The 21522-nt window shown below is 49.3% G+C and overlaps 1 long non-coding RNA gene across 7 annotated transcripts in view; it reads right to left on the bottom strand.

Moving 5' to 3' along the window:
• LOC149365550 (uncharacterized) overlaps positions 1–11447 on the bottom strand; it is a 32073-nt gene extending 20626 nt beyond the window's left edge. For 2 of the 7 annotated variants that reach the window (XR_016282978.1, XR_016282970.1), the window contains exons 1-3: positions 10016–10271; positions 2411–2578; positions 1191–1311 (exon numbers count right to left, since the gene is read on the bottom strand). This is a non-coding gene — a long non-coding RNA (uncharacterized LOC149365550). Of the gene's footprint in view, positions 1–1185; positions 1312–2410; positions 2579–10015; positions 10323–11289 lie in introns of those variants that run through there. The other 5 variants (XR_016282973.1, XR_016282974.1, XR_016282971.1 and 2 more) reach the window with 5 other exon arrangements.
• Positions 11448–21522: the final 10075 nt, after the last annotated feature.

Genomic DNA, 21522 nt, shown 5'->3' with positions numbered 1-21522 from the left:
ACAAACGGGGTAAAAATCCATGCGCCCATTGTTGTGCTGTGCTTTCCACAAGCAAGGTATTAAGCTCAGAACAAACTGTCGAGAAAACAAAGCCGGAAAGTTCTAAGCTAGCATACACTGCCTATGTGTAGATGCCGACAAATATATTTGTTTGGAGCGCTTAAAGTTCATTTTTTGGGTGAAATATTTCAGTACAAGATAGAAACAGTGTTGGAGATGCCAAAAACCCAGGTAGCACCGAAACATTGCGATAATGTTACATTTTTGTTGCGCTCAAATGTTATTTCAATGTCCTTAATGTCCTTTCTTTCTAATGTTTTTGTAATGTTACATATAAACGTTCGAATAACCTTCCCCAAACATTCATGAAACATGTAAGCAACATAAATGCAACATTCTCGAAAATGGTGAAGCAGCCCCGCACAAGCATGCAGGCCTGCCAGTGGTGACGGCACACAACTCACAACACTTTGCAAGAACCAACAAGAGCGACACACTACAGCACAGCAACTCGTATTCACTCACCTCCAAACGGATATCATGCCGCCGAACTTATATACTCGCTACTATGGGATGTCCCATGAGTGACAGTGGGGAATGGGTAATAACTAAAGTTTTGTGACAAAATAATGAGGCTGTTCATGCAATCTATGGCGAGTACTATCTAAGATATGTGGTTACAAGGTACTGTTAGTTGAAAAACATCTTTACTCTAAGAACAGTGAGAAAATGTCTGGAAATCCGTGCTCGAAATATATTTGCAATGTTGTTTTATAGTTGCGACTCTAACATTATAATAAAATTTAGAAGATTACATTAAAACAACGTTTGTTTAGAATGTGAAAGTAACGTTTCCTATGTAACTTATAACGTTATATGTTAATTTTTAATGTTAATGTTAAGTTACTATGCAACATGTAACATTACTCCAACTTACATAACATTTTTATAACACTATTCTAATGTTCGGTGCAACCTGGGAAGTGCACTTTTCAAAAAACGACTTTTTGCGATTTTTGCGATCTGATCCCCACATCTCCCCTTCCCTTAAGGGAGGGGGGGGGGGGGGGGGGGGAGTTGCAAAGAGGTTGAGGACAATGCGACGCCGTTGGCTCGAGGGCCCCTTTGAGTTGCACTCATGGCTGCATTCTTGCGTTGTAACTGACTGTAGTCAGCGGATGGTACCTTACTGGTTTCCACTGGGCTGGCCTGGCGAGCGGGCGCAACCGGCGGCGGAGCTCCTGCTTTCACGCTTGGTCTTCAGCGAATGTCTTGACGTCCCTGGAAGCGCAAGTCTGTACTCTGGGCCACCTGCAATCGGAAAATTCCATTAAAAGCGCAAATATTTCCAGGACCCTTACGGTGCCACTATGCCCATCTCTGCCATTTAAGGCGATGAAAACTAAGTCACTTGGAGTAAGCCTCAGTTTAAAGGGACACTCAGGGCAACTCCAATTTTTTACTCATAATTAATATAAGGATTTCGTGGCTGTTCTGATGTTTGGCCAGCAACAAAAGTTGCATTTATAGCTTAGAAATTTGTATTTTAAAATTTGTCCATTTCATGCAAACTCGTGACATCTGCAACGAAAAGGACTCCACAATCACCATTTAGGTTAAAAGTCATCTACCCTTGCTTCTAGGATACGTATTTAAATATAACTCGCGTTGCACCGCAGCGTACTTTTTTTGGGCGGTTTCCAACTTAAAGTTGAATTTTTATGTAGCAATATCAGCTTTGTCATTAATTAGTATGAGGCAACTAATCGATACTAGGCCAGCATCAATTCTTTCCACGTGTCCCTCAAGACACGAAAAAATTTTCGAACATAAACATGCTGCTCTGACAATCTTTGATCGCAGATGTCAGAAGGGCATAACCATCTCCTGTCGTCGGCTACACACTGATGTGTAGCTTGTAGTGTAGTTGTATGTGTAGTTGAAGGGCTGTGTGAAAGAGATTTATTCAAGACTGTGCCTACTATGATGGCTGCACCCGCACTTATTGTTGACATAATGTACAAAGAAAAGGGTAAAGGGCAAGCTTGCATTTTATGCCATGCAAACATGTACTGCTCCTTTGCACGGTGACAAGTCGGGAACCTTCTCCTTAAGCGGTAGGCCTCCGAGTAAGAGCAGGCACGAGTAGCTAGGTATGGTCACTTCAGCCAAGGCTCGAAGAAGATGTCGCGCAACCTCGCATAAGCATAAGTAGGCTTAACGAAGACAGGCTGTAATTTTTCTTCATCTTTCTTTCTATGCCCTTGCTTGTGAGTCTAGTCTAGAGTGGGCACCCATAGTTGTTCGTCTCTAGAATTAGTCCTTGCTGTGCTCTAAAGACAGTCATGGTAGGCTTTACGGAAGCTGTCTAAAAACTGCACATTTTTCGACAAAAAAAGCACAGCCTTACCCTGGCCTCAGAATGCAGCGGTCCCAGATGCAGGATGCATTTGCCCCACCTGCTTTCACGCTAAGGTTTCGCGACATGGTGTCGCTTTTGGTGCAACTTTTTTGTGGCTATGGGCAATTCCATGCTGGACGCGGTGTAAACGCGTCTCTTCTCGAGCGAGAAGGCCACCTGCAACGAGAAGAAACGTATCACATGTCACGCCAAAACCTGCGCTGCACAGGTGATGATTCCTCCACTGTGCAGTAAAAAAAGAACTGTCAAGGGAAACTAAATTGCACCTGCCACTGTGGCTTAGTGGTTAGGGCTCTCGGCTACCGAGCTGGAGTTCCCGGGTTCACATCCTTCCACTACAGCACGGTTGAGATGCCCACCGAGAGCAGAGAGAGAAATACTGAGCCGTTTCTTTTCTTCAACAAATTTTTCAATTTTACTTAATTCCACTGCAGTACGTGATGCGATAGCGTAGCACCACTTGACACCTGAGCGCGAGGCCGTCCTTTTCAGTTAAGTTGGGTTACTTCCCAACTGGGGAAGCCACTTCAGACATGTCACGAGTCACGAATAGTCATATCTGACGCATACGCATATACACGGCTGCCAAATCGGAGAATCGTAGCGCTCACATAAAGCAAAACTCCTATGCATATTGCACAGGTTGAGGTTTGTAGCCCCGTCCTGTCCTCATCTTTCTGTGTCCTGTTTTAAACGCTACGTTTGTTCGTTCAGATTAGGTTTGACATCATGGCGAGAACGCAAAATGGTCCCACAAGCTCCTTGTGTTTATCGAATAAAAACAGAAAAACGATTATGCCTACTGGGGTTCCTAGAATCCACAGTCGTGTTTCTGTTCCCAGTAAAAAAAAAAAACAACAACATTGGTATCAATTTGGTTTCCAAATGGTTCCAATTCGACCAGTTCAGTTTCCAACTGGTTCCAATTAGAATGGTGTTCCAATTGGATGGTCAAAATGGACTATCCAATTGGAACAGTTGGGTTTCCAATTTATCCAATGAATGTTTGCATATTTGACAAGCAAGGTAGATCTAATATGGTTCTTATGATAAGAGTTATCAGCAGCTTAACCTACTAAATTGTACTCATCATCTACACCACCACAACAGCTCAAAATTAAATAACTGCGCTCAGTGGGCAAGCACCACTGACCCCAGCACGAGAGCCTCATAAATTGGGTAAGGTCAACGAAGTGCCCTCCTGAGTTTTAATTTCAATTCCATAGAAAAATGTTGGTCGGCTCTAAGCATATTGTCTCCCCGCAGTCTTCATGAATCAGTTTACCTTTTACACATTATAATAAGTTGTACAAATATTTATCCAATAGCCTAGAGCATATTATTCAAAAACATTTAGCTACCTTTTTCAATGAACATAACATAGTTTCTGAATATTTCTGGATGAAATAACTGCCTGGCCTAATGGGTCCGATTCGGCAAGTCCAGTTAGATCCAGTTGGATCCAGTTGGGTCCACTTGGTCGGGTGTCTAAATAAACACAACTGGAACCAATGGGAATGCCAATTAGTTCCGATTGGAATGTCCAATTGGTTCCAACGGCTTTTTTGACTGTGTTATTGCATTGGTTAGCGTTTGCGTCGCGCCTTAATTTCTTTTCAAATCCAAGTCTGTTGCCACCCAAGCATATGCCGAAGCCCTCACCTTGGCGTCTCTCGCGAGTGAGCGCAGGGTTGCGAAAGCACACACTAGCGTGCTGGCGTCTCCGCGGCTGCATATACTAGGTGTCCCAGCTAGATGTAACCAAGCTTTTAAAAAACACGATGTCCTAGCCATCTGAAACAAACAGAGTTGTTTAGAGTCGCGTAACCTAGTCTGCAGTATTTTTTTCGTTCTTCAAGGTTGACTAATTAGTTAAGCTTAATTAACTAACTTACTAATTACTGACTTGAGGAACAAAGTGTCAATGGAAAAGTTGTAGATCGCTTTGAGAAACAGCCTACTGAGACATTTGCAGCAAAGTAATATTTACGTAAAGTAGTTTTTTTACCCACCTTTACCCATAAGCCGCACAATAAGAAAAAGCTTCCACATGGCCACTTCAACGTCCCAAGACGCGCCTTAAAGAATAAAATCCGTTTTTCTGAAGTCCTCTCCTCGATGAGACTTTGGGTGCACATTGGGGCAGAGAAGTGAGCGAGCAGCTGGTCACATGACAACTTTCTTTTAAGGCCAATAAATGAAGCTACGTAAATCGTAACTTGACGGAAACAGCACTACTAGCGGTCTTTCGAGGTGATCTGAAACTTTTGCATTGACACTTTCTTCCTGTAGTCAATAATTAAAAAGTCAGCTAATTAAACTTAACTAATGAATTAACATTGAAGAGCGAAAAAAATTCTCAAGACTAGGCCACGCGACTATGAACAACCCTGAGTTGGTTTCACTGGACTAGGACACTTCGCCTTTTTTTAAAAGGTTGGTTACATTTAGATGGGACACCCGGTATATGCAGCCGCTTCCCCGAACCGCAACTCAGGGTATTGGCGCGTAGCGTGTTTCTGTGCGCTCAGCATTCTGCTCTTTTCAGGTAGTCAGCCGGCGTTCGAACTGCGGACACTCCCTGCTCCTCGTCGGCTTGCATTTACGGGCCTACACATCTCGCTTACATGGACACGAACGAGCTATCACAAGCCGCTCTTTTGAACTTTTAATAATATTGGGGGGTCGTGGCGCCTGTGCGAACAAGTGCGGGAAAGTGGGCAGGGTATTGGCCACGAGCAGAAATTATTCTGCAGTAGGGGCTACAGCGCAGCGGAACGCAGTTATTCTCCCGTCCGTCCGTCCAGCGTTACGTCCAGCGCCTGGCGTGACTCATCGACGAGCCCAGCTGCCAAAAGGTGACGTCTTCAAATGGATGATGGGTGTCCACCGAGATATGTGAGAGAGTTACTGTGAAATTTCCTTTCCTCAAATACAATTTTCATTTTCTCCATTACGGCCCCTCTTTGTTCTTTCATTCCCACTTCCTCCCTTCCTGTACGGTGCGGTTCGGGTGTCCACCGAGATGACAGAGAATTACTGCCTCAAAAAGTAGTTTCCAGCGGGCAAGGAATCCCGCCGCCGCACGCACGGGTGGTGGTGTTCCGTGCAGCGCTACAACAGGCTGTCGCGTTCCATTCCTAAAAGCGAAGCTGAAGCGTCAATAATTAGCAGTTACTTTATTAATCAATAATTAGTCACTAACTAGTAATTTGTAATTACTTAGTAATTAGTCCTTATGTGTGATGTCATACAGTGATGATGTCACAAGTGCCACAGCGGCAGTCAAAGTGGCGCGAAAAACTTTCGCCTCTACGCACTTTAGACAAAGTGCCTCCTGAATTTCAAAGTGCCCGCTGAATTTTAAAGGCCACCGCATACAGTGCAGAGTCGCCTTGAAACAAGCACATGGGTGCGAAAAATAGGGTACAAAATCCGAGTTAACAGTTGAATCACTAGAGAAATCAGTTGAAAAAAAAATTACCGACGATTACGTTACTTCCTAATGCGAAATTTGAGCGCAGCAAATAAGCTGTTTCACCTTTTCGATAGATTGAGGCAAAGGAATCGAGCAACACATGTATGCGCTATCACAGAATTTTTTTTTTATTTTTCACACGTATTCCTTTAACAAAGACTGCACTAACAGTTCTTGACAGTCATGAAGGAAGCTTTGTGGTCGGAGAAATAGAGTGATATATGTTCGAATTGGTACACCAATGCTTGATTCTCAAAGACGAGATCTATACAAGTGCCTCGCGAGGTTGTCACAGCCGTGGGACGCGTTACGAGCGAGAGGAACGGGATGTTCTCCCGCATAAGTGTTAGGAAATTGCTGTTTGTCTTTATGTCAACATTGAAGTCCCCCACTACTAACATCGGTGTGGATCGATGGACGGTTAATGCGAGTTGCAGGAAGTGCACGACGTCTTTCGTGAGTGCGGTAGGGGCGAAGTAGGCAGCTACTACCAGCAAGCCGTTGGGCAACTTTGCGGCGCACAGTTCGCCAACTTCATGTGACGTGCCAAACATTTCGACTGGTATTGCAGAGAGACCTGTGCGCAAGTAGATAGCGACTCCCGCCGCTCTGTTGTGGTCTCTGCGAGCACCACAGCAGTATAGGAAATCTATGATTTCGAGAGGCTCTTCGGGATCCATCCAGGTTTCAGCAAAGCAAAGTACAGAGGAATGGCGCAGAATGTGATCGTGGTGTACGTCCTTGGCATGTGCGGCAAGGGAGCGTACGTTAAGAATGTGGTTGTGAATGATGAATCAATTGCTGTGGAGCGAATGACGCGTCCATTGGCTGTCTGCGTGTGTTACTGATGTGTGGTTAACATGTTAAGCTTCGCCTGTAAGAGTGGAACGCGACAGCGTCTTGCAACGCTGCCAGGGAGTCCACAGAACGCCATCGCCAATTCGGCTGTACGCCTTGCTGGACGATAAATTTATTTTTTGAGGAAAGGAAAAGTTCTCTCGCATATCTGGGTGGACACCTGCACCTCACCGTAAGGGAAAGGGGGAAGATGGGAGTGAACGAAGACGCCGTATTAGCTAGACGCGCCTTTGTTCATTCCAAACCATTCAGCTGGCATTACGGAGTGGCTAGCGTGCTCGTATCGCACTCCGGAGACCCTGGTTCGATTCCCCAACTCGACCAATTTCGTTCTCGGTTTTATTGATTTATGCGGTCTAACTAGAAAGGTTAATTAGGCTATTTCATATTTATATTATTGTATTTCTATCCATCGTGTTCTGTCATTAACCTGTCAATTGTTGGAACTGTCTAGGATGTTCGACACAACGTATATGAAACGAGCAACGTCTTACTGAGTGGGGAAGTGCGTGGTGGTGGAGGGAACGCGGCTTCGTACTTATGTTTTTTTCAGCAGCGTCTCCTTCCGCGGACGCTGTTGTCGCTGCGGCGCGCGTCTTTCTTTTCTTTTCTTCTGACCTCTTCATTCTCCTGTATATTAATTAGGCTAATTGATTAATTAAGCAATTAACTAAACTCAGTCCAACTTAGCTGCAGCATCACTATACGATCCCTTTAATTGGTTGCATGGTTACTAGCCAAAGTACAATTGGCCCCATTTGAAATTCGCGCACTGTGACGTCACGAGCATTTCGACCAATTGAAAAGCGAGACATTGGGGGCGGAGCTGGTTACGAGGCCGACGCCGACGACGACGCGAAACCCAGGAACGGACGCCAAAGAGCTGCACTTTAAAAAATTTCGCTCGCGGCCGCTTTCTGAGCTATGTCACTAACCCCATATGGTCTGATGTAATCCCGAGTCCTCTACTACGGCATCCCTCATCAAATCCTGCAAAAAAATGAGGACGATTAGGCTTCGCCTTGAGGAGTGGAACGCGACACCGTGTTGAAGCGCTACCGAGGGGTCCACAGAACGCCATCGCCCGTTCGGCGCGAGGCCTTGCCCGTTGAAAACACCTTGAACGCAAATTTTTGAGGAAATGAAATGGCGCAGTAATTGTCTCACATCTCGGTAGACACCCGAACCTCATCGTAAGGAAAGGGGGGAAGGTGGGACGAAAACTGGATTTCAGGAAAGTAAATCACGCATTAGCTGTCTCACATATAAGTCGCCGGTTCGAATCCCTACCGCAAGCTAGGTTCTTAGTTTATGCTGCACGAAACGCTGAATCGTATGACACCATCCGGAACATTCTGCGGCAAACGATTGGCATGATACGTTTGCCGACGCGCGGTGCCGACTACAACTTGGCGCCCATGGCTTTTCGACCGAACGAGCTGTATACGCTGTCGCCTATTATATGAATTCACAATTTGCTACGCTTGCGCTATGCTGCGTAACGCACGATATCCGGAGAGAGCACCCATAAACCCATTTTTTAAATCTATCTTATTCCATCCTTTCCGTGACCCTTATCTTATTCCATCCTTTCCGTGACCCTTATCTTATTCCATCCTTTCCGTGACCCTTCATGTGCGATATACGATCTAAGTGTGTACACCCGCTTTAAAAATGCTGCCTTTACTTTTAACTAAAAATAACCTATATACACTAGCCCGTAAGTCGATCCAAGTGGCGTTTCTATTCGACAGTGTCCTATACAACCGTGCGCCCAAACGACGGCAGCGAATCATGCTGGCAGTAATCTCCACCATTCCATCGTTTCCGTGACCCTCTCATTTGCGATATACAATTAGTCAAAGTGTACACTTGAACAATGCTGCCTTTACTCTTAACTACCCGAAGTGGTTTGTCTATTTGCCAGCGTCCTACGACCGTGCGTCCCAACCGAAGGCAGAGCAGCTGGCAGCAGCAGTGGGCCACGAGTTATGCGCACATGGCGGTCACGTGAACACGGAAAATTGCTACCCGTGACTGGTGGCTGACTTCTCATAAGCAGCCCATGCTTTAGAACCAATTATCGAGCACCTTCTATGCCGGCACTTAAGGAACAAGAAGACCAACTCTCGGGAGAGTACCCTCAAACTCCACCGAGGCAGAGCGTCACTCTCGATATGGCATAGTATTATGATAGTAGGCAGGGAGCCGCGGAGCCGTATATGCGCGATGGACCGAGCAGAGCCAGAACACTTAAAAAACAAAACACGTAAACGCACTGCGGAAGGGTTGGTATATCGAGGAAAACAGCCTAACAGCCTAAGGAATTGAATGAAAGCAAGCTAGAGCACGCTCTGGAAGCGGCCAATGAGAGGCCGCAAGTCGGAAACAGAAGAGGGGAGCGCAGAAAAGATTCGAGAGAGACGCGTCGATTTTGGATACTTGGTAGCAGCGTCCGATCGCATCGACCAACAAAGAACGCTCAAGGCACAAAATGCATGCGAACGCATTCCACTGCACAAAATCCAGAATGCCGCAAAAGAGCCGGACCCGTTGATCTCGAATATGCGTTAGGCCTAACACAAATCTGCTAGTAGTAACTTGCGCCAACCATCAACCAGGAGCTGAACCGTCGACACATGCATGGGTGAGCCTAACAGGTGGTGCACAAAGACGCACAAGGAAGCTGTCCGTAGACGCAAGCTGCGTCTGATCACATCGACCAAAAGGAACGCTCAAGCCTAAAAGCGCATGCGAGCCTATTACGCCGCATAATATTTTAACGCGTACGAACTGCGCATAGTAAATACATTTGCGTTTTCAAATTTCACCCCTATCGAAACGCGGCCACCACGGCGGGGACTAAAACCGGGCCCTCCCGCTCAGTACATACCTTTTCACTTTAAAAGTGAGCCAGCACGGCGGATACAGAGCCCCAGGAAGACCAGCAGGTCTGCAACCTCCATAACCTCCTAGGGCACACTGTTTAGGGCGTGCGCACCTTTGGCTCAAACTCACTTGTCCGCGGGAGCCACTCGTGTTACGAGGGACGCCGCAATGGAGGGCTCCAAATTGATTTCGACCACCGTAGGTTTTTCGTACTCATGCGCTGATATCGCACAAAGCACGGGCACTGCTACAATATTCTTCCTCCATCGAAATGGAGCCGCCAGAGCTGGCGTTCGTTTCCGTGACTTGACCTCGGGCTCAAGAGCCGAACCCCGTATCAACTAAGCCACCGCGGCGGGTCGACTCACCTCAGGCAGCCGGTTATCGTTGGATTCGTCCGTTGGCACACTGACGCTGACTCCCGTCTACGCCCCAAAGAATGCTTCCTCACTGCTACTAACTGCGGACGAAGTCGTGCCCGAAAGATAAAAGAGCGCGGCCGGCGTTCGTCCGAAGCCACAGCTATAGTCTTCCAGTTCCCACAGCGCATCTGAAGCCACTCGCGACCGCAGGCCACAGAGACTGCGGACACGTTCCGATGCTGCTGACGTCATGGCTCGAGCGGCAAGAGGTTGGCAATAGCACGTGCCCCACGAGCCAGCACGAGCCCTCTGTTAGCATCATCGATCGACTGCCGGTGCCTTGGTTGGTTGGTTGCGACTGAGAGAAGGATGAAAAGGAAAAGTGCACGGGCCTGCCAATTGGCTCAAGCCTAGCCACCACCGCTGCTGCCACGTGCAGATAGAGAGGTGAAAAATAAGAAGAGAAGAAGAGTAAAGACGCGCGTCGCAACAACCGCGTCCGCCGGAACGGACGCTAGCTGAAAAAACAGATACACCGTCGCAGCCCGAAGGCTGCAAACCGAATGCCTATCTGCCGGTGCCTTGTAATTTAATGCAATAAATTGTCCTGGCTCTCAGGTGGGGGGTGCTTAGGGTATCTTTTCAGCCAGCGTCTTCGCTTCGGCGGACTCGGCTGTTGCGACGCACGTCTCTTCTTTCACTCTTTCCTCTTATCTTCTAACTCTCCTCTCTTTGCACGAGGCAGCGGTGGTGTCTCGGTTTGGGCCAGTCGGCAGGCTCGTGCACTTTCCTTTTCATCCTTCTCTCAGTCACAACAACAACTGGCTCCCACGCGATGTATAAGCCACCAAGCAGTAATGCGGCACTGGCGTGGAAAATATGCATGCACCAATAATTTGCGGCAACATAAATTCCATCTTCGCGTGCTCTGAAACTGTTGCCAAAACGAGGGACGCCTTGCTTCCTCAGCAGTGACCCGCTCAGGACTGATGCTCGAACGCGGTCGTATATATTACGGGACGAACACATTCTAACTCTTGAAAAGAAACAAGACCACCGGAAACGGGTTAGCGATTGTATAGGCACTAGTAAGCCAGGCGAATTTTGATTGATTAGGAACAGGAATCTGAGCGCGAGGCGACAGCTCCCTCTGTAATGCTGCGGGCACACCCTTAGAAGGCCGCACTGGTGCGGGAGGCGTCCGTCCAAGCACGTAGCTTTACATCGGCGTCCTGACAGCAGCTCCTAAGAATAAACTAAATCAAGTGAATTCCACTTACCGGCTGGGCCCGTGAGGAAAGAGTGGCGTCTGGAGATATTTGCGGCTGGAGATATCTGCTTGAATTTCGGGAGCAGCAGCGTCTGGCGTCAGCTCTCGAAAGTGGCTTCCTTCTCTCTGCATTGTTACCCGATCATTTTGTGGTCGCGCGGGCTCCTCGTCAGCCTATTGGCCACGCCACTCAGAGCGTCGCGCGGCCTCCTAGTCAGCCTATTGGTCAGGTCACTCAATGATGCAACCCAAGTTTCTCGCGCGGGTGAGAAGGGGACGGATCATCTGTTACAGGCGTCGTCACTTCGGCGTACGCAGTTGTTGCAGTGCGCGTCTGTTCTTTCAATCTTTCCTCTCGTATCTCGCCTCTCCCCTGTCTGCATGTGGCAGCGATTGTGGCTCGGCTCGAGGCAGTGGGCAGGCCCGTACAGTTTCCTTTTCATCCTTCCTTCAGTTGCAACAGCGACGACAACGGGTGACAAAGCAACAAGCGAGAGCCGACAGCTTCCAGACTCATGCTGTTCTCGCGCCCTCGCGAGCAACCCGAACTAAACTGAACACCGCCGCCTTGAGCTGCCTTCATTCTACTGCGAACAGTTCGTGCGCTTTGTTAAGGCGGAAGACTTTAATGCTTCATCGTTGTAAGCAGTTGTTGTCGACAAATATCACGCTTTTCAATTGGTGCAGATGGTTGTGACGTCACAGTGTGCGAATTTCAAACAGAGCCAATTGTACTTCGCCTAGTAACCATGCGACCAAATTAAAGGGATGTTATAATGATGCTCCAAGTAAAATAAACGAATAAATGAAACCTAGAAGGAAATTGGTCGAGTTGGGGAATCGAACCGGGGTCTCCGGAGTGTAAGACGATCACGCTAACCACTCCACCTTGCCAGCTCGATAGTGTGGAATGAATGAACAAAGGCGCGTCTAGTGAATACGGTGTCTTCGTTCGTTCCCATCTTCTTCCCTTCCCTTACGACGAGGTTCAGGTGTCCACCGAGATATGCGAGACAGATACATTTCCTTTCCTCAAAAACCAATTTACCGACGAGCACGGCGTACAGCCGAACGGGCGATGGCGTTCTGTGGTCTCCCTGGAAGCGTTGCAAGATGCTGTCGCGTTCCACTCATAGAGGCTGGTTTATTGGTTTATTAAGGCGAAAGCCTTTAATGCCGCATACTGTCGTTAGCAGACGCGTCGGCAGCCGTGTCGGCAGATTTGTCCGCCTTTCGGCGTCACTGCTTAAAAAATGGCTGAGGCTTAACTTGGTTAAGCCTGGAGAATGCGAAGCATCATCGTGTCGCGTAATTTGGAGGCGCACAACCACAGCGGCGGCGCGAGGTGGGCCCCCGTTTCTCCACTGTCATGACGTCATCGTGTCACGTGGTGTGACGTCATGTATCACGTGGTTTGGAGGCGCACAACCACAGCGACGGCGCGAGGTGGGCCCCCGTTTCTCCACTGCCGTGACGTCATCGTGTCACGTGGTGTGGCATCATCGTGTCACGTGATTTGGAGGCGCACAACCACAGCGACGGCGCGAGGTGGGCCCCCGTTTCTCCACTGTCGTGACGTCATCGTGTCACGTGGTGTGACGTCATGTATCACGTGATTTGGAGGCGCACAACCACAGCGACGGCGCGAGGTGGGCCCCCGTTTCTCCACTGTCGTGACGTCATCGTGTCACGTGGTGTGACGTCATGTATCACGTGATTTGGAGGCGCACAACCACAGCGATGGCGCGAGGTGGGCCCCCGTTTCTCTACTGCTGTGACGTCATCGTGTCACGTGGTGTGACGTCATGTATCACGTGATTTGGAGGCGCATAACCACGGTGAAGGGCTGAAGTGGTATCTAAAGTAGTATGCTTCGCATAAAAGAAACTGCGCCGAGGGTGGGAATCGCACCAGGGCCTTTGGCATTTGAAGCGGAGACGCTACCACTCCGCCACGAAGGCGGAGGTTCGAGCATGAATAAAGGCGCATCTAGTGAATGCATGGGTTTCATAAATACAATAAAAGGAATAAAGTCAAGAAAATGAAAAATAAAAATAAGAAAACAAACAGAAATAAAAAGAAAATAAAAATAAGAAAATAAACAAAAAAACAATAAAAAGAAATGAGCAAAGTAAAAAAATATGAAAAATAAACAAGTAAATAAAAAAAGATGCCCAGGCTTAGCTTGGTTAAGCTAAGAATGCGTTGCATATTGCGCGGTCTTTTTGCGCGAGGTATTGCTTGGCGGCACTCGATTTTCTCAGCAGATTGATTGATTGATAACAACTTTTATTTCCACCGATGTAGGAGGCCCCCTACTCCCCGTCCCTGGCACGCAGGCCTAGGGGACGGGGGACGGGACCTCCGCGACTAAAGACTGGCGAAGATACATTGTCTCTTCGCGGCTTCAGCCGCCAGGCGGACAGCTCGTTTCTGGTCGGCGGGGACCTCGCTTCGCAGAAGGGCCTCCCAGGCTTCTCTACTCTTAATATTGTCCTCAGCACCCGGGGATCCAGGGCATTGCCAAATTATATGATCGAGGGTCCCTCTCGCTCCGCAGGTCTTACATTTGTCACCTTTTTTATCGTCTAACGTGGTTTGAAATAACCAGACAGGGTTAACGAAATTTCCGGCCTGTAATCGTCGCCAGGCGATGGCCTCTGTATTAGTTAAGTTTGGATCTGGTGGTGGCATTAGACGCCTGCCTAACCTGTAGTGCACGGCGATTTCCGCGTACGTTTGCAAACGTTCGTCCATCCCCTGGGGGTCGGGCGGCTCTACAGTTACCCGGAAGTAGAGATCTCGGGCTAACATGTGGGCCGCCTCGTTACCGGGGACGGATGTGTGTGCTGGGACCCAAATTAAGGTGATCTTGCGATCAATTTTGACTGCGGACAGAATTCGAGCCGTTTCTGGCGAGACCCTGCCCTTTCCGATGTTGCAGATTGCTGTTTTGCTGTCACTAAGAATCAAACTAGCCTTGGTTCCGGCGCAAGCAAGCGCTATTGCGACCTCCTCGGCCGTATCTATGTTTCTACTCCTAATGGAGGCGGCAGCGACTGGTGCACCTCAGCCGTCGACTACTGAGGCGACCGCCGCCCCCGACCTGCCACTCGCTGCGTCCACGTAGGCAACCTCATTTGCCCTGATATTTCCGGCCCTTTTAACCAGCGCCTCCGCCCTCTTCTCCCGTCTTTCCCGGTGATGTTCTGGGTGCATGTTGCGGGGGAGGGGGGGAACGATGATATTCTCGCGACATTGTGGCGGTAGGGCAACCTTGTCGCATATGCCCCTATCTACTTTTCGGCCGACCCACTCTAAGATGGTCCGGCCCGTATTTGTTGTACTCAGTCTTTCGAGCTGGGCGATTCGCACCGCCTCGGCGAGTTCAATCCAAGTATTATGCACCCCCATTTCCAACAGGCGGTCTGTAGAGGTGGAGATAGGTAGGCCCAGCGCCCTCTTGACGCAACGCCGAATAATTGCGTCGATCTTCTCTCTCTCGTTTACCCTAATATCGAGGAATGGCGTGGCATAACATATTCGGCTAATAATATAGGCCTGCGTCAGTTTCAAGAGGCTGCTTTCTTTGAGGCCCCTGCCCTTCAGCGCGACCCTCCTGAAGATCCCTGTTACTTGCGCAGCGTAGTTGCTGAGCTTCTTGATCGTTCCTTCATTGTAACCGTCCTCTTGGATAAAAAGTCCGAGGATCCTGATGTGATTAACTTTCGGTACAGCTTCAGCAGCTTTTCCTCCGTGACGTCACGCGCCGGCGCAGCGCCCCTAGCGGGAGGAGCGGGAGTCAGGTGGTGGCTGCGGCCGCGCGCGACCGCGCGAATTGGGGCCCAGCTTTTCCTCCGGCTGTCGTGACGTCACGTCACGTGGTCGCGTGACGTCGCGTTCAAAAAGCGTCGCGTTCAAAGGGCAAGGCACGGCCGCTCGATTATAGGCACTACAGCTCTATCGAGCGGCCGTGGGCAAGGCATCGCGCCGAACGGGTGGTGGCGTTCCGTGGACTGTCTGGCAGCGCTACTACACGCTGTCGCCTTCCGCTCCTAAAGGCGAAGCTTAAGCGTCATTAATTAGCAGTTAATTAGTATATAGTTATTAATCAGTAATTAGTCACTAATTAGTAATTTGTCATTACTTTGCATCAATTGTGTGACGTCATCCAGTGGTGACGTCACCAGTGTCACATAGGCAAAGTGGTGCGGAAAACGCTTTCGCCTATACGCACTTTAGAGAGCCAAAGTGCCCCTGAAATTTTTTAGTTTTAACGTCCCAAAGCAACTCAGGCTATGAGGGACGCCGTAGGGAAGGGCTCCGGAAATTTCGACCACCTGGGGTTCTTTAACGTGCACAGACTTCGCACAGTACACGGGCCTCTAGAATTTCGCCTCCATCGAAATTCAGCCGCCGCGGCCGGGATCGAACCCGCGTCTTTCGAGCGCCGTAACCACTAAGCCACCGCGGCGGGGACACTCATAGAGACGAAGCTTAACATCTTAACCACACATCAGTGACACAAGCAGCAACAGCACACTTAAGGATTTCGCCTCAACGCACTTTAAGTCAACAAAGCGCCCCCCTGAATTTTTTGCCGTTGTTGTCCTCAGTACACATGGCACATACCCACGCGGGGAGATTGGCCAAGGTTTGCTGGAGAATGCGAAGGTCCAAGGAAGATAGTATGCGTAATTGCAAAAAAGGCACGAGGCATGAAAGTAGAATAGTGAAATGTCTGAAACTAAAAAAAAAATCAAAAATTGAAGAAAAATACAGAGAAAATAATTTTGAAGTTCCAGGAATTTATGGTCTATGGGTTTTTAGCGTCCCAAAGTGACTACGGCTATGAGGGACGCCGTAGTTAAGGGCTCAGTGACACCCTTACGACCACTATGCCCAGTCAGGCACTACATTAGCGGTTGCCGCAGCCCGGGCGCGCTGCGTTAAGGCCCTGTGGACCTCGAGGGTGCAGAAGCCGGACAGGGTCGCCTCCCAGCCCTCTCGGGTTTGGTTTGGGAGGGGGGGGGGGGGTAGGGATGGGTTCTGCTGACAGGCACACACCATTTGGTAGGTGTCAGACACCTCCCCACAGTGTGAGCACCGCCCGTCGAATTGAGGATCGAAATGTTTTATAGTAGCCGGGCACAGCATCGTGTTGGTGAGCAGGCGCAGGAGCACTCGCTCGTTGGCCTTCCCCAGCCCTTTGCACGTGGCGGGAAGAGTTTGGTGTGTTTAAGCGATCATACTCGCGACCATGTCTCTGTCCATCCGTCCGTTACATCTGAAGTGAAAGTCGCACCTAGTCATTACTAGTCACAAGTCATGACTAACTAGTCATTAACCAGCCATTGCTGGTTAGTCATTAATCAATAATGACTAGCTAGTAATCAAGTAATTAGTCATTGCTAATTAGTCATTCAGTAGTCATCAACTAATTAGTCGTGACTAGTTTGTCATTAAACAATCAAGACTGGTTAGTGAATAACCAATCACGACTTGTCATGGGTCATGACTAATTAGTCATTACTAGCCGATCCAAGTTTTCCCATAGACGCCTCGTGTGCCCCGCCACGGTGGCTCAGTGGTTTTGGCGCTCGGCTGCTGACCCGAAAGATGCGGGTTCGATCCCGGCTGCGGCGGCTGAATTTCGATGAAGGCGAAATTCGAGAGGCCCGTGTGCTGTGCGATGTCAGTGCAGGTTAAAGAACCCCAGGTGGTCGAAACTTCCGGAGCCCTTCACTATGGCGTCCCTCATAGCCTGAGTCGCTTTGGGACGTTAAGCCCCAATAAACCAAACCAAACCATAGCCGCCCGGTATGTGCCTACGGCCGTGCAGCTAAAGTTGCGTTGAAAGGCTTTCGCCTCGCGCACTTTGGATAGTCAAAGTGTCTCCTGAATTTTTTCCCTAAAAGTGTCAATCAGTTTGAAATCGATGTCTTTGGTCAGCGTCGGGCCCCGTGGGAAATGCCAGGAGAGAGAGCGCGCGGGCAGCGGCGTCGGCTGCCTCGCTTCCGTGGAGGCCTTGGTGACCTGGTGCCCAAACGAGAGATCGGTGCGCGAGATTCGAGTTTCGGCTACAATTTTGGTAGATGCGATGAGCCAGGGGAGTAGCCCACCCTTGCTCGACGTTTCGACAAGCCCCTCGCGAGTCGGAGAATGCTTTTAGCTCCCGCTGTCGGCAGTGTGGTGACGTCACGCCGAGCGAGAGCCAGCCTCCGGGCACTGAATTTCACTCATCCGGGCACTGAAACGAGAGCATCCGGGCACCGTACGAGATTTAACGAGACTCTCTAAGCCCTCCAACAGGACCGGCGTACAAGCGCCGGTAGCTTCGCGCCGAACTGGTGGTGGCGTTCCTCCCTTCCTTTACGGTGCGGTTCGGGTGTCCACCGAGATGACAGAGAATTACTGCGCCATTTCTTTTCCTCAAAAAAAACCTTGCGTTCAAAGGGCAATGCATCGCGCCGAACGGGTGGTGGCGTTCTTCCCTTCCTGTACGGTGCGGTTCGGGTGTCCACCGAGATGACAGAGAATTACTGCGTACTTTCCTTTCCTCAAAAAGCGTCGCGTTCAAAGGGGAAGGCATCGCGCCGAACGGGTGGTGGCGTTCCGTGGACTGCCTGGCAGCGCTACAACGCGCTGTCGCGTTCCACACCTGAAGGCGAAGCGTAAGCGTCACGTTAATTAGTATTTAGTCATCAATCCTTAAGTAGTCACTAATTAGTAATTTGTCATTACTTCGTCATCAGTTATGTGTGACGTAATCTAGTGGAGACGTCACCAGTGTCACATAGGCAAAAGTGGTACAAATAACCGAGGAATGAAAACAGATTACAAAGATGAAAGGCGAACAGAAACCGGATACAGCTGACGAGGCAAGGCGGAAGAGATTCCTCAGACACTCACAGGAAACGATTACGTCCACATGGACCACTGCACAGTATGTGTGGTGTGGTGTGGTGTGTTGAACACTAGACCCATTTCAAGATTTTGACTAGTACCATCTACAACCAATGTGTTATGCCCGTAAACATTTCATGCTTCCTCTACTCTCGGTTATGGGAGAGGCAGAGATTTTTGGTGGAGGAGTCGGAGGCTCCCAGGGCGATGGCAACCTCTTCAGCGCGAATTGGTGACTGAGCCTTGAAAGTTAGGGCGTCTACTGTTTTGCCCTCGTAGACGATCGCAGTCGTGTGCCATCCTCTGGGGTCCGGGCCGGAAGCCTCCACGTACAAGACTCCCGGTTTGCTCCCAAAATGGTGGTCCAAAGCCTCCACCCGTTCCAGGCGCATGCCATTATGCGCCTCTAGAATTTCGCCTTCTAGAGGCAATGAGGCTGCCCATCGCCTTGCTCGAGATATATATACCCGAGCGGCCGTAGAAACCCCGATACCCGGAGACAAAGACCCCCTCATCACCTACAAGGAGCTCTCTGAGACTCCCAGACTAGGCCGAAGGATCTATCCATCACCAGATAGGTCCCTAACACCCTCATAATGTAGGACCTGGCGAAAATTTCAGGCCAATCGCTTCTTCCCTTATGTTACTCTGCATAATGAGCTTACAGTCGACCCGGAGGCTTGTACCTCTGAGTCAATATCATCTAATCTGGCAATGCCCCGAATCTCCGGGAGCTAAACAGACTGAACCCCTTGATCAAGTTGCCTGGGAGTCCTACATCCGCAGCCCAAATGCGGATGTACAGAAGATTGTCCGACGCCTGGCGGAGGAGGCTTACTCCAAGACCTTCTCTACGGTCATGGCGCAGGAGAGCCGGCAAGGGGGAGACCCTCCCTCTGGCTGAGCCCCTGCCCCGAGGCCCAAGTCGGTGTGAATAAAGTCGCCTCTCTCTCTCTCTCTCTCTCTCTCTCTCTCTCTCTCTCTCACCGCGCGCTGGACGTTGCAGCAGAGAAGGAAGCAATTACTGCGCCTTCCTTTTCTCCCAGAACAAGTTTATTTTTCGTGCGAACACCAGATCATTGCGCAATGGGATGAGGATGGAAAAGAAAAATGCAACGAGTGTATGGTTCCATGCTTGAAGAATAGGCTAAAAAAACTAATAAAGTGCACGAGGCGCAATGTGGCCATGACGTGAAGTTCATGTTATTTTAGATTGAAGGGAAATTTGGCCCATATTATGCGAGCCGCATCAATACGCTTTTGCGCGTTTTAGCAGATAACATGCAGAGGAATTTCGATACCTCTGGTACATCGAAACATTGGTGACGAGAGAATCTGATGTAATGTGTTTTTCTGTGTTTGTAGAGGGATGGGTGTCCCTTTTATGCTCCTGGGTCCAAATAAGCTCTCCAGTGCGCGCAAGTTTCGCCGCCTCGTTGGCGAGCTCTTCGATGGTGGCGTCTTTTGTGTGGACTTCGCGTCGCGCGTTTTCGTCGAGTAGGTTAGACAGGGCGTATGCTCCGACGGGCCTTCCGGGGACAATGGGTGCTGATAAAGTAATGACGCTGCCATCCTCGCAGACCATCGCCCTTTTTCTGTCAGTCGCGGTAACGGCACCTGCAGTGTCTCCTCAGAGACCATGGCGGTTGGAGAGAAAGAGAGAAAAAATTGTCTGCTCCTCCCGTAGCCGAGAGTAGAGTAAGCATGAAATGTTTACGGGCATAACACATTGGTTGTAGGTGGTACTGTCAAAATCATCAAATGGGTCTAGTGTTCAACACACACCATTGGTTACGTCACCACGGGATTACGTCGCACATAATTGATGAAGTAATGACAAATTACTATATAGTGACTAATTACTGATTAATTAAATACTAATTAACTATTAATTAATGACGCTTAAGTTTCGCCTTTGGGAGTGGAACGCGACCGCGTGTTGCAGCCCTGCCAGGCAGTCCACGGAACGCCACCACCCGCTCGGCGCGATGCCTTGCCCTTTGAACGCGACGCTTTTTGAGGGAAGGAAATTACGCAGTAATTCTCTGTCATCTCGGTGGACACCCGAACCGCACCGTAAAGGAAGGTAGGAACGCCACCACCCGTTCGGCGCGATGTCTTGCTCTTTCAACGCAGCGCTTTTTGAGGAAAGAAAATGGAGCAGTAATTCTCTGTCATCTCGGTGGATACCCGAACCGCACCGTACAGGAAGGGAGGAACGCCACCACCCGTTCGGCGCGAAGCTTGTATGCCGGTCCTGTAGGAGGGCTTAGAGATTTGGTGAAAATATTTTAATGAAATAGTTTAGGAGGTTGCAGCGGCGGTTGGAGCTCTCAGTCCGGAACCCCATTGGCGTAGGCTGCTGTCCGGGCTCTTTCGATGAGTTTCTTTTGACTCTTTTCGTCCGAGCTGGTCAGAGCTGCCTCCCACCCCTCCTGCGTTGGCTGGTTATTAATAGCAATCGCCTAATTTCGTTGGCAGGCCCATACCATATGGTACAGGTCCGCCTTCTCCCCGCAAAACTTGCATTGTGAGTCAAATGACTCCGGGTCTATATGGCATGTAGTCTTCGTGGGTTGTTGTAAGTGTTGGTCTGTAACTTTCGGAGGTGTTGTTCCTCCCCTTTATCTAATGTCTTAGCCGGCGGAGGGTAGACCCGACGGGATTTTTTTTTTAATGCGATGTTTATTGCCTCAGGGCATAAAACGGCATGTAATGATAAATGAGGATGCCTAAATAAATGAGTAAAGGTTCGCTGATCTAATGAAATCGAGCAGTGAACGATGATGAGGTCCTTGTGTCCAAGCAGTGTATGAAGCACTGTTATCGGGCGAAAGACCCGCTGCCGCCAGGTGCCGAATTCTTGTCGGCTTCAGCGCCGGGCAAACCCACAACAGGTGGTGAATGACCACCTGACCCTGGTGAATGAATGCCTGGTGGTGAATGACCCGACGGGATAATCTTAAGTGCTGAAGTATGTCATGAGGGCTTAGAGAGTCTCGTTAAATCTCGTACGGTGCCCGGATGTTCTTGTTTCAGTGCCCGGATGAGTGTAATTCAGTGCCCGGATGTTGGCTCCGGGTCTTGGCGTGACGTCACCAAACGGCCGACAACGGGAGCTAAAAGCATTTCATGCTTAAAAAAATTTTCTGCCTCTACCGTAACCGAGAGTAGAGTAAACATGAAATATTTACGGGCATAACACATTGGTGGTAGATGGTACTAGTCAAAATCTTGAAAATAACAGTTCTTGATTGTAATGAATGAAGCTTTGTGGTCGGAGAAATGGATATATGCTCGACTTGCTTGTCGAGACCCCCCTCGCCTTCATTGTTTT

Source organism: Amblyomma mixtum, chromosome 1, assembly GCF_055824585.1.
Source record: "Amblyomma mixtum isolate Tamu chromosome 1, ASM5582458v1, whole genome shotgun sequence".
NCBI classification, from domain to species: Eukaryota; Metazoa; Arthropoda; class Arachnida; order Ixodida; family Ixodidae; genus Amblyomma; species Amblyomma mixtum.
The sequence above is the reverse complement of the archived record's forward strand: the minus strand, read 5'-3'. Positions and strand labels throughout refer to the sequence as shown.